This window comes from Lygodium microphyllum, chromosome 15 (assembly GCF_053477565.2).
Source record: "Lygodium microphyllum isolate KBCC chromosome 15, Lygodium_microphyllum_v1.1.10, whole genome shotgun sequence".
In the NCBI taxonomy this organism is placed as follows: Eukaryota; Viridiplantae; Streptophyta; class Polypodiopsida; order Schizaeales; family Lygodiaceae; genus Lygodium; species Lygodium microphyllum.
The window spans coordinates 49,084,510-49,099,216 of NC_141149.1; positions in this window are offsets into that span (position 1 = coordinate 49,084,510).

Below are 14,707 nucleotides of genomic sequence, written 5' to 3' on the forward strand. Positions count from 1 at the left end.
CCACTCAGGCTTCCAAGTCCGTTTTCCACTACCTTTCATGCATATCTGACCATTTGTGGGACATGTAAGCGTGCATTAATTTCATCATCCATCTAGTGGAGAATATAATCAGCCACTATAGGTACCAAGAACTCTTCATGCAGGGACATTATTACATAGTCATTACTGCCCTCTAGTATATTCTTCCAATGATTCAATATATTGTGCCTAAAAACTTGCTAGCACAACTTGTGCATATGCACAATCAACTTTTTTTGCTTATTATTCATGTGTATGGCACTAGTTTTCTATTATACCAAGTATTTGTAACCTAATGGGGTGGGTCTCATGTACGTCCTAGCAAACCTAGGAGTCACAAGAGTGAAAGTGTATATAGGTGTAGCCATGCTGATAGGTGACCGACGTCCACTCGGATCGATGGAAGGGGGACATTGTATCAGTGTCTCCATAGAAAACACCATAGCTACCCTCTTTAGAACTATGATAGGAGCAAGGAGTACCAACTGATCATGAGATCCTGATATCCATATCTCCATAGCATCCCCCAAACCACCCCTGGAACAACACTACCTCTATTGGTCAATTGAGGCATACTTGCCTCCCTTCGGTCAACCTAGAATATCAACTCCGCTTGTGCTGCAGATCAACGTATCAAAGCGTGCTAAGGAAAATGCACAAAATGCCCAAATGTCGATCGAGACAACTCTTGCAATGTCCTTGAAGTGTACCATCTTATCCAAAGACAAAAAATCTATTGCAACTCCTCTTTTGTGTACTATCGCCTCATCCTACTCTTTGAAGTGTCTCCTACGATCTACACAATAAAAAATAGATGCTAAGACATTCAATATGAAGGTGAAAGTGAAGCATGATAATAACATATGTCTATGAATTTGCAAGTAAGCTAAACAACATATACTGACATACACGAATAGTCAATGGTTCTAACAACCAGTGGATGTAAATATGATTGATCATATGGCTCCATAACAAGCTCTTCGTATAGCTTGGTATACATCGGAGTGTCTATGTAGAGATCTCCACAAAAAGAAAAGTCTATTTTACTCTCAAAGAATTTTTGTACACCTATCTCCTCTATTGGATTACCCATGCATGCCTCCTCCACATGCCGTAAGCTCTCTTCATCCTCCACTTCTTGTAATGACTTCCCCCCTTGCATACTCTCCATATCCACACTAGAGACATTGCTTTCATCATACACTCGAACCGTTCGATGTGTTATAGGCACAATAGACCACTAACGAGATTGTTGTGGATTGGAGTAGAAGACCACTTGTTTGGATCTATATTCATGGCATTCAATTTATGGAATTAAAATTTTAAAAAAAAGACTATGCACTTGCTCACTCACAATGACCTGGCAAGACAAACGTGTCTCATAATTTGTTCCATATTTTCTTGCAATCTACCTCCAAAAACCTAAATGGCCATTATTGAACAATTGCCCCTACTCCTTCCAATACCACTTTAAACCACTATACATCAAATGTAATCATGGAGAACTATGACAATCCACTAAAACCAATCTTTGTAAGTTGCAAAAGTACTCCATATCATGCACTACAATATTTGGACATGTGGCTATCATTGACTTTCTTGCTCAGAATTTTCCATGACATCACAATCTGTTATTGAGCACAAATTATCGATGTGCTCTACATAAAAATATCGCCCATGCAACCACACTATGTTGTAGACTTTGTACTACACATTGAAATTTTTGGGTTAGTTATCACTCAAATTTGCTAAATACAATAACAATGAAAGTATACATTTACCTTTGGATTACATCCCTTAGAGAACTCCCACTCCTCTCCATTAGGACTTTCTCCCCTTCATATAAAACTAATGTTAGTGCATCATGCAACTACCTTGCAATCATGAGCCACAACAACTCCTCTAGGCCCTTGGATATTAAACAAACCATTGATGTATACTATGTCGGAATCTTGATCACCATGCTTCTTGTTGCCTTTTGGTGACCTCGTACCTATTCAGTCACTTCTCTATGGATGCATGGTGCAATATATAAATAATGGTTCATTTCTCCTCAATGGCTCCATCCATTCTCTTCTCTATCCCATTTCCAATAGCCACGTCTCTAATTAGTTTGTCATCATCCTTCAACATCCATAGCATTTGGCTATATGTATCCACCATTGATAGCCACTCAAAATATGTATCAATGCCTTTGACACTAGCCAATCTTCAGCCATGTTGCCCTTTGGATGAGCTGGCTATCACAAAAAGCTTTTTAGGGTTTTCATGAAGTGCTTCAAAAAGAACATCCATGGTCCTACAATCTTCACATTATCCACCACAAGATGTACTAGGACGTGGATCTGTATCATGATCATGTTTATGGGTAAATACTTCTCAAAGAGACATATTATCTCCACTACTCCTTGCCTACAGATTCGCTTGAAGATATAATTATCTCTTTCTACAAGATCCATTGTACTAAGTTTGAAAACTTATAGATCGTTGAATGTATCTCTAGAGTGAGATAACCCACAATTGTGATTGGTAGTATGAACTACCATAGATTTAATGTATTATGTACTACATATTGATACAAAATAGAAAATACAGGGAGCACTTAATGAAGTCAATGATTATCATAGCCAGTATAAACCTAGCATATCTTGTGCCAATCGTGTGATTTTTCTATTAGTAGCTGGTCATCTTTAGAAAATATAGACCTAAGAGAACCCATCATATCCATCGATGTGTGGATAAACCTGATGATTTTCTTCACTATACGCTCCTCTCTAGTGGACAATACCCAAGGAGCATGAGGTAGTTGCACATGACTATCAAAGCTTGTTTGCAGCTAATATGCCTCCATCTTACATATGTCTTTTAATTCCATCCTTGCCCTTAGAGCATCTTTATTTTCCACCACAACAAGCTACTAATATTCTTGAAAATATGCGTGGGATCTAAAGGATGAAAAATAAGTTAGTGGATCCAATATGGCAACTCATAGAAAACTAAGAACTATTGCATTCTACTTAGAAGTGACTTTTTGTGGACCATTTTCCACTTATACTAGCTTTGGACATTCATCCTTGCAAGAGGTTGTCCAAGGAATCCTTCTCTCAAATCATGGCTCTCCCATAAGAATGTTATATGCCCCTGATAAACTATTTTATTCATCATTTGTAAGTTTCAGGAGTCCAACTTGGTCCACAAAATGAACATACATGGTAAGTTGAGGTGACTAGGCCTGCCACAACATTTGTGTCTAGTCAACACAAATATAATATGTGATGTTAGAGAAAGCAATGAGAAGGGATAGTCATCTACCTAAGCACTCCTTGAGACCCAAAAAGTCATGCAAGGTCCACATAAGAATAGCCCATATATTAGTGAACCACTTTCAAGATGCTTGCTCATGTTTTCAACAGTAATCCCCTCCTTCCACAACATCTTAAGCTTGTTAACAAAGATAGACATCCATATTCTGAGCATTTAGGTATGAGCAAGTTAGGATCATATGACATTTCTTCATAGCAATCTATGGTGAAATGTTGTACTTGGAAAGGACTACTAGCCATACACTGTAAGAGGTTGAGTGGAGTCTGAATGGATTCATACTCTCCATAGCAAGACCAACCCAAAGATTCCTTGCCTCTCATGCAAAGCTGAGAAAGGTGGAATCAATGCGACACCATGCCTGTTGCGAGTCTGTTGGCAGACGCTAGATACTAATTGTGGATTTATTTTGTGCATGCCACGTTATTGCTCACCATGCTTGAGGTGTGCAAAACATGTGGTAGATACATGGTATAAGCGAAAAGTGCCTAAGAACCTTTTGGGAGACTGTTTGACCCTACTTGTCTTATCAATGCCTATAAGCACCATACTTTGGACATGTTTCCATGGACTCATATTCTCCTCGAAAGAGCACAAACTCATTGACACACGCATGAATGCTATTGTAAACCATGTCTAGCTTCTCAACACTTATTTGCACATTATCACAAGACTCGGGCATCATGTTTTTAGATGGTGATATGTGACATTTTAGTAATATGAAAAATCCCAAAACATTAAAGAATTTAGAAAACTTCCTTATGTAGTAGAAACAAAGAGCATAGTACATACTTGAACAACTCAGTTACACTTGCTTTGCTCTATCCATACTTTGCCTATATACTTAGAGCACAAGGAGCATCTTTAAGTAGGATACCCAACACCCATCATATAATGGTATGGATGCCTTCAATGAATCAAATGACTTAACATATCCATGGGTTGTAATACATCAATCATTTCTTCCATCTCAAGCTCCAAGATTTGAGGAAGGTCTAGGTAGTTCCCCAATATCTTCTCTAATAGAGGGTGCACTAGAAAAAGCACCCTCTAGAGGGTTTATCAGCTTGGGTGCTCCTTTTACTGTATGCCCATGAATTCTTCTTATCAGTTGGCAAAACATCCATTGCTTAGGATGTATCAACATTCCCCTAAGAAGATTTTTCATAGATGAACAATGTTATTGAAAGTTATTTTAATTAAAGTTTGATTGTAAAGCACGATTAGTGTACACTTTACTCACTGCTAACTCAAAGTCCAAGATTAGTTGATCAATGATTTTTTGTTGAATTGCAAGCTTGCATTGAGTATAAGAACATGGGACATGCTAATTGAGATATGCCTCTCGATATCTATAATCATGGTCATCATCGTCATTGATCATTTTTACTATATAACATCCAATATGTTATTTAAATGATCACTCTCACCCTAAATCAAGTAAAAATCAACAAATCCAATAGTTTTTTACCAAAAACTTTAGAATTTAATGATAGGTAAGTAGGTGTTTTCGTTCGTATGCTAGGAGGTGTCTCTATTTTTGGTATTTTGATTTTTTGGACTATTCAAAATTCAAAATCTCTAATCTAACTATGATTTTAGGCTGAGGTTGATTCTTCTCATCTTGTTGGTCAATCCGGTCGATCCCTATCTCTCTTTCCCTCCCCTCCTCTCTCTCACCTGTTGGAAATGGAGGAAGAGAGAGTGTGAACACAAGATAATGAGCAAGTGTGGGCAGCAGTTTCACACTCAAAAATAGAAAAATGCAAAGTCCATTGAAATTATGCTTAAGTTGAGTGTGAAGTTTGAGGAGAAAAATGCATTAGAGTATAGTTTTGATGACTATATTCTTGTAGCGTCATCTATTGGTGCCACTTAGTTGATCGATGCACCATCCACTTACTCTCAATGTTGGCTTCTTGATTTGGGGTATTTTCTTTCATTTTACCTTGCATTGCCATTGGTTTCAAAGCTACCATACTGCTATAGGTTAAATTAGACTGGGAGATGACACCACATTGGATGAAAGATAATGTTAATGAAAAGTTTAGCAGCTTATGGAGTAGACAAAGCCTTTTTACAATGAATAAAATAAGCTTGTTTACTAGACTTATTCACAATTATCCAAATCATGTGATATTTTGTAAACGTCGTGGGAAGATGAGTAATAAAATCCCTAGGAATTTGTTCCCATGGTCCATTAAGTTCAGGTAGATGCATAAGTAATCTATTGCTCCTGCAGGAACCTTGCAAACTCATTTGAGAGGTACTCTCCCCCTCCATCTGACCTTAGGCATTTTATTTGCAGGCATGTTTCTTTTTCAACCATAGCTTTAAGAGTTTTGAAATGCCCAAAAACTTCACTTTTCTTTTTCATAAAATACACCCAAACTTTTCTGCTATAGTCATCAATAAAGGTGACAAAATAATGACAGCCTCCAAGAGATGTAGCTTTAGTAGTCCACACATCAGAGTGGATTAATTCTAATGGCTTCTTACTCTCTTGAACATGTCTAGGAAATGGTTTCCTTGCCTGTTTTCCAAACTGACAGGCTTCACATACCTTATGCATTTCTGCAACCTTGAATTTAGGCAATCCTGCAACAATATTTTGGGCCTACATTGATTTAAGTCGCTGTACATTAACATGACCAATGCGTTTATGCCAGATATCAATATCAGCAACTACACCAGTCCCATGTGCAAACATTGCTGCACTCAATTCAAACATGTCTGCATCCAACGTAAACATTCTACCCTTCTTCTTTCCTTTTGCTATCAAGCGACCTTTATTTTTCATATCCTCAACAAAGCATCCATGAGGATTAAATCTGACCTGCAAGCCCTGCTCAACCATTTGACCAACAGAAACCAGATTCTTGGTGATATTCGGGACATGAAATACATCAGACATGTATTTCTTTTTCCCATCCTGCATAGACAAAGGAATTTTTCCAATTTGCACAATAGGATGTGCAGTATCATCACCAGTCTCCACAAATCCTGGTTTTTCCATTTTCCTTGCATCCTCCATCCATTCTGCATGACCTGTCATGTGGTTTGATGCACCTGAGTCAACATACCATACATCGTTGTTTTCTTCTGCACTTGTCACAGAATTGTTCATGTGCTGCACCATAAACAAATGCTCATTTCTGTCATCACCCTGTCTACTAGAAGATGCATAATTCCCTTGTTGCAATTTTCCATTCATGATGTCATTCTGCTTTTATAGCAGTCTTTAGCCATATGACCCATTTTATCACAGTAGTAGCATTCAATATTGCTGTTTGCATTTTGGCCTCTTTGCCATCCACCACGACCTCTTTGGCTCCCCCTGCCTCTAGAGTTACCACGTCCTCCTCCATAGGACTAGTTTTCTTGAGTCTGCTGCATATTCTGATTTCTACCACGGCCTCCAGATCGGCCTCCTCTACCTCTGCCTCTACCTCTTCCAGCATTTGAGTAGAAGACAGTTTCTTTTGAAGTTCCTCCCGAAGAAGATGCACCACCATTTCTTTGCTCCTCAGAAATTAGAAGAGCAATCAACTCCTCAAAATCAGGAAATCTTTCACGGACGAAAATGGATGTTCGAAACTGTGTATAATCCTTTCCTAGACCATTCAAGGTCACAGAAACTAAATCATCATCTTCCACTGGTGACCCAATGGAAGCAAGTGCATCTGCAATCTTCTTCACCTTCATGTGGTAGTCATTAATGCTCATACTTTCTCTTTGCACATTATGCAACTCTTGCTTGAGCTGCATTTTCCTGGCTTGCGTTTTTGTGGTATACATTTTTGACAAAGAATCCCATGCCTCCTTTGGCGTACTTGCATCCTGAATATGCACAATCATAGAGTCTGAAATACTGATAGACAGCCAGTACATAACTTTCCTGGCTCTCTCATGCCATGCTTTAAATGCTTGCATTTGCTGTTGATTGGGAACATCAGGAAGAATTGGTTCTTCTTCATTTCCTGCAACAAATTCCCAATATCCTTTTCCCATAAGGAAATTCGTCATTCTAAACTTCCATGCTTGGAAGTTGTTCTTGTCAAGCTTTTCAGTTACAATCTGTGAAAGAGAATCAGACGCCATTACAGAACACTGCAAAAAATTCTGTCACTGCAAAAAACACAGCTTCACCCTCACAAGGGCAAATCTGCAAAACTGGCGAAAGTGGTATTTGACCACACAATCACTTCCTAGTGACGATTTTGCATAAACAGGAACCAAGGATGATTCTGTAACTCCCAATGTCTCTACACACAAGCATACGATGCAATTTCTGTGGTAACTTTTCATCGACCTGTAGAATAGTGGTCGCACAGCATAAAACAGGGCCTTTTCGTGAGTGCGTGCAGAAAACTTTCGCCTCCAAAACAGGCCCCGAAATGGCCTCAAATAAAAAAAACAGGGTCACCAAGGGCTAAACCCGTTCCCCGCAGCGTATACTGCTCTCTTGCTTCACCGCGAAGGGCGTCTCAACCTGAGACAATGCACTCTTGCACTTTCCAGCTGTGCTACCTGCAGAGACTTGCTCCCAAAACAGAAGAATGAAAGCAACACTGGTCCTCTTACCAGAACATTGTGAACTTGGCTTGCTTTCTTGAGCTCCTTACCACGAATAAGGCTCTGATACCATGTCAAGATTGTGGGAGAGAAGGAAGGAGTCTCACTTGTAGCTTTCTTGCTTGCACAATGGGGGAATATACACAAGGGTGGAGGCTGAAAACAGTTTTCCTCTTCTTAGTTGTGTAAGCCAAAAGAACTCTCGTACATAGAAATAGAAGAACCCTATATATGGGTCTCAAACCAAACTCAACTAATTAAGGTGGCATACTAACTGAGCCACAAACTAGAGTAGATAAGGATAGCTGTCATCTAGCTATTATTCATGGGCGGTGTACCAACCGCATCTACAACTGACAAGTCGGTGACATAAATGCACAACGGTCACCCTGGCATATCACAAGTGGAGCTCGATATCTCAACACATAGATCAAATGCTGAATACTATAAATTCCATACTACATTAGATGAATGCCACGAATCATACTCTCTTGGCCTTTCTTGAGCATCAGCAAACAATGTCCACTAGTAACTACATCAAATCCGTGAATACGGCCTCATTCTTTCACAACATTACCAAAATTGAAGATGTTTTATCATGGTTGGATCATTTTGATAATGTCGCCAGCTATCACGGATGGATGGATGAGGCAAAAGACTAGAGAAATTCATACATTACACTTGAAGGGCTAGATGCAACCTGGTATGTGCAACAACCAGATCATATTAAAATCAATTGGCCACAACTCAAACACTCGCTCATCAAACATTTTACAAATCAAAATATTACGTAGTCACCACTAAAATAACTAAAGAAATGTGAACAACAATCAAGAGAAACTGTGGCTCAATTCGCATTAAATTTAACCAGATAATAACACGGGCTGATCCTACTATGTCAGGATATATGAAACTCTTTTTCTTGTGGCCTCGGTTATGTTCAAATCTTGTCGGGCGAGTACAAGATCAAGGTCCACAAATCCTTCATGATGCAATACAGATTGCACAGAGGATAGAAGGGGCCATTGAAGATGCAAACCTTTGAGCAAATGGTTGTTGAGGCAAAGCCATTCGCATGTGCAAGCCTCTACAATTGAAAAAACAAATAATTTAGTTGCATTAATAATACTTAGCATAGGCACAACCTTAATAGCTATTTTATTAGACACTGGAGCATCGTTCTCATCAATTAGACATTCACTGGCACAAAAGCTACAACTTAGGATACAAGAAGCACACCCAATTTCAGTACTTTTTGGGGACACAAAGCATTTATATCACACTCACCAACAAGCCATAATACCAGTACCATTAGCTGGACATACACTTTATCATGCTGCATATGTACTTCCACACCAACTATTTCCAATTACATTAGGATGTGACTAGTTAAGACAACATCAAACCATATTAAATTTGAGGGATCAAGTCTTAAAACTTCCCAATTCCATACCTATTCCATTCACAACATTGCCATGCACTAACTATTTTCAGTAGGTAGCACCCGAACAACAATGACAGAAGGACATCCAAAGAATCCTGCAAATATATCCAAATCCTTTACCAGCAACTTCAAAGCAGACCACCATTAATGCACCTGTGTGTCATGACATTCCAACATACCCAGGACCACTTATAAAGATGCCAATGCGTAGAAGGTCACCTAATGAAGTTCAAATCATACATGATGCAGTTAAAGAAATGCTAGTTATGGGCGTGATAGAACCATCTAAAATTCCATGGGCAGCTGGGCCACATCTGGTGAAGAAACCAAATGGACAATACCGCTTTTGTGTAGATTATAGGTCCTTGAATAAAGTCACCATCAAGGATGCTTACCCCTTACCGAGGTTGGATGATTTACTTGACCAATTAGGCAATTCTAAATATTTTACTTCAATTGATTTAGATGCAGGCTATTGGCAAATTCCATTAAATCGACAAGATGATCCCGAAACGGCCTTTCACACACCAATAAAGTCATGCCTTTTGGGTTGACAAACCCTCTATGCACTTTTCAAAGAATGGGCAATAATTTATTCCAAGACCTCATAGAAAAGAAGGTACTTGTCATTTACTTGGATGACATATTAATCCATACAACAACATGGTCCGAACACCTTAGAGTTATGGAACAAGTGCTACATTGACTACACAAGTACAATCTAAAAATTCAACTTAAGAAATGTAAATGGGGAGCAACAACTTTGCAGTTTTTGGGCTACATCATTTCACCAGAGCAGGTATCAAGGTGGACCTAGCAAAGATATTGGCCATAAAAAATGATGCAACACCTACGACAATGAAACAATTACAAAGATTTTTAGGCATGATGGGAAGTTCACTCAAATTCATGCCAAATGCAGCCTCAGTTACATATCCCACTGAGGAAGTTACTTAGAAAAGGAGAAAATATGATTGGACAGCTGATTGTCAAAAAGCCTTTGAACAAATAAAAGAACAAATGACACAATCTTCACTTTTACATTACCTAGATTTTACAAAACCTTTTTTGTTGAAAACAAATGCATCTGACCAAGGATTGGGAGCTGTTTCATTACAGGAAACAAAAGAACAAGGATGGCATCCCATATGTTACATGAGTCGGGGACAAACAAGGGTAGAAGCAAATTACACTACAATAGAGAATGAATTATTGGTCATTGTTTGGGCCTTTGCAAAACTGCATCCTTATCTTCATGGCCTAGAACTAATTGTGGAAACAAATCATAATCCAATAATCACATTGTTGCACAAACAACATCCTCCAGGACAATTATTGAGATGGATTTTGGCCCTACAGGAATACCGTTTTAAAATCAAACATTGTAAAGGCACAAAAAATGTGGTTGTAGATGCATTGAGCAGGAGCATGTCAGAAATCAACAACACTAAGGTTGAAACAACAATGCATACTGAACTACCATCCACCCCAGAATAAGTAGCAATGGCTCAAACAACAAATCCTAGAATCATCAAAATCATTGATAATCTTCAATCAACCAATTTACATCCAGATCAAAAGAAGTATGTCATTCAAAACAAAGTCTTACACTATGTACAAAACAATCAACAACCCTGCATATACATACCAACAAAGCTGCAGCAAGTGTATTTGGATTACCATCATAGCCATCCATTGTTTGGTCATGCGGGATAAAAAAAGGTCCTACACATGTTGCAAAAAAGGTTTTATTGGCCCAAAATGAGACATACAATCACAAAATACCTTCAGTCATGTCCACAATGCCAGGGATTCAAAATGCCTACACATAAACCAGATGGCTTGCTACATTCCATCAAAGGAGAGCATTTGTTTCAACTAGCTGCATGGGATTTGATGGGACCTTTTCCTGAAAGCATCAATGGAAAAAATACATAGTTGTGCTTACAAAATATTTGACATGATGGGCCAAAGCGAAAGCCATTCCAGAAGCAACTGCAAATCAAATTGCCAAGTTTCTGATAGAAGAAGTCATCACAAGACACACCTGCCCAAAAAAAATATTATCAAACAATGGAAAATAATTCACCTCCAGCATCATGCAAATCATCAGCAAAGCAATGGGAATCCAACAAGTCTTTGCATCACCCTATCATCCCTAGACAAATGGCTTAACTAAAAGATTGAACAAAACAATAAAAAGCATGATTGCTATGTATGTGGATCCATCACGAGAGGACTGGGATAGATATTTGCCATATACTTTGCATGCTTATAGGACAACAATTCAAGCCTCAACCAGGATTAGCCTTTTTAGAGCATTATATGGCAGGGATCCATGGTGTCGTGCCACTATACGGACACAGTGTGAGAAATTCTGGAATGCATCATCATCCAACTTTCTTATTGATCAAGAGAGTCAATGTGATTTGAGTCATTAGTACTAGCATGAGTGGGCATGAATAGTCCAAAAATACTAGAAATTTGGACAATTTTAGCCTATTGTTAATATTATTTATTGTAAAAATCCAAAAAAGTTAGAAAATCTTATAGATTAGGATGGCATGCAAAAAACAAGTTACACTACAAGGATATGGAGGTATAGTGACAGCGCAGAAAGAGAGGGAGAGGGTGAGGGAGGGAGAGGAAATGAGAGAGGGAGGAAGAGGTTGTTGTTTTCTTGTTTGTTATAGTAGTAGTAGTTTTTTTTTTCTTTTCTTCTTTATTGTTGTTTAGTTTTCTTGTTTTTTTTTGTAGTAGTAAATTTTCCTTATTTTCTTGTTTATTGTTATTGTAGTAGTAGTAGTTGTTGTTGTTGTTGTTTTTTTTTTTTTTCCTTTTCTTGTTTATCATAGTGGTAGTGGTAGTCGTGGCCGTAGACATAGTCATGGTTGTGGTCATAGTCGTAGTCGCGGTTGTAGTCGTAGTCATGGTTGTAGTAGTAGTGGTGGTTTTCTTGTTTGTTGTTGTTGTTGTAGTAACAGTTTTTTTTTGTTTTCTTGTTTATTGTTGTCTAGTTTTCTTATTTGGTGTTGTTGTCGTAGTAGTGGTAGTAGTACTAGCTTTTTCTTCTTTTATTGTTTATTATAGTGGTAGTGGTAGTCGTGGTCGTGGTCATGGTCGTGGTTGTAGTAATAGTAGTGGTTTTCTTGTTTGTTGTTGTTGTTATTGTTGTAGTAGTAGTAATAGTTTTTTTTTTTGTTTTCTTGTTTATTGTTGTCTAGTTTTCTTATTTGTTGTTGTTGTAGTAGTGGTAGTAATAGTAATTTTTTTTTTTCTTGTTAGTAGCAGCAGCAGCAGTAGTGGTAGTGGTAGTGGTAGTGGTAGTGGTAGTGGTAGTGGTAGTGGTAGTGGTAGTGGTAGTGGTAGTGGTAGTGGTAGTAGTAGTAGTCTAGTTTTCTTATTTGTTGTTGTTGTAGTAGTGGTAGTAATAGTAATTTTTTTTCTTTTCTTGTTAGTAGCAGCAGCAGCAGCAGGAGTATATGAGTATAGGAGTAGTGGTAGTAGTAGTGGTAGTAGTAGTGGTGGTAGTAGTAGTGGTGGTAGTAGTAGTAGTAGTAGTGGTGGTGGTGGTGGTGGTGGTGGTGGTGGTGGTGGTGGTGGTGGTGAAAAAGGAAGAAGGAACGAGAGAGAGGGAATAAACATATAGCATAATAAAGAAAGAGAGATGGAAGGAGAGGAGATAATGAATGGATAAAAAACAAAGAAAGAGTGGTGGTGAGGTCTGGTGCAACACCACGAGAAGACGAGAAACACTCCGACATTAATTTGTGGGTGGGTGGGTGGAGACTTTACATACGTTAATTTTTGCTGGGTTACAAGAGAAGAAATCCCTTCTCAAACAATTTAAGAAAGAAAAAAATAATGATAACAAAAACAAATTGTTTGTCGAACAAAAACAAATTGTTTGTCATAACGTAGACAAAATGGAAAACAATGAAGGTCTTGATGTTCAAGATCGCGAGGCATGAAGGTCACGAACCATGAAGAAGATGGTATATCAAGGACACACCGCTTTCTTGCCAGAGGATCATGAACTCAAGGAAGGTTTTCTTGGACGACCTCCAACATGTATGAATGCCCAAAGATGGTATAAGCTGAAAACGGTCCACGTGGAGTCACATCCAAATGGAATGCAATGGTTCTCAGTTTTCTACGAGTTGCCATATTGGACCCACTTACAGATCAACCACTCGTTGGATCCCATGCATATTTTCAAGAATGTGGGTAGCTTGCTATGGGACGACATCACCGAAAAGAGAGACACTATAGGGGCACGAATGGATTTGAAGGAGGTAGGCAAGATGGAGGCGCTTTGGCCGCAGTCGAGTGCTGATGGTCGCATGCAGCTACCTCGCGCTCCTTGGGTTTTGTCCACTAAAAAGAGCACATTGTGAAGCAAATAGTCAAGTCTATCCGCACTCCAACGGGTATGATGCGTTCTCTCAGGTTTGTGTTTTCTAAAGACGACCAATTATCAGGGCTAAAATCCCATGATTGGCATAAGATATGTTAGGTTTGTACTACGAATGGATTGTAAGTGGCTTGTACATTTTGCTATTTCAAGTGTAGTCATTGTTCATAATGCTTTCTCATCTGTGGCAGTTTGTACTACCGATCGCAATCGCAGGATGCCTTACTCTAGAAATATGTAGGGCCATTTATAGGTTGTCGACTTTAGTGCAATGGATCTCACAGAAGGAGATTAAGACGTCCTCTATTGAATCCATGAGGCGGGGAGTAGTGGAGACGGTCTGTCTCTTTGAGAAATACCTGTCTACCAACATGCTCACGATACAAATCCACCTTATTGTGCATCTTGTAGATGAAGTGGAGATTGCTGGACCTGTCCATATGTGATGGATGTTCTTCTTGGAGTGCTTCATGAAAACCTTTAACGAGCTGGCTAGAAGGTAGCATGGCTGAAGGTTGGTTGGTGTCTGAGGCGCTAGTGTATATTTTACAATGGCTACGAATGGTGGATCTAGACAACAGTATGCTATGGTCGCTGAAGGACGATGATAGACTGATCGGAGATGTGGTGGTTGGAAATGGGGTAGAAAAAAGAATGGATGTTGCAATGGAGAGGAAAGTGAATCGCTTTTGTATTTTGCACTATGCCTCTATGGAGACGTGGCTCGTTAGGTACCAACAAGCTAGGCAAGATCGAGAGGAAGCGCGATCTGAATTTTGACATAGTACACGCCATCGACCGATTCGATATTCCACAGGTATGGAGAAGATGTCGCGGTTTATGTCAACGCGGTGGTTGTATGGAGCTTTGATCGTAGCGTTTCGCGAAGGGGCGGAGGTCTCGACCGAGGAGTGGGAATTCTTGAGGGAATGTAG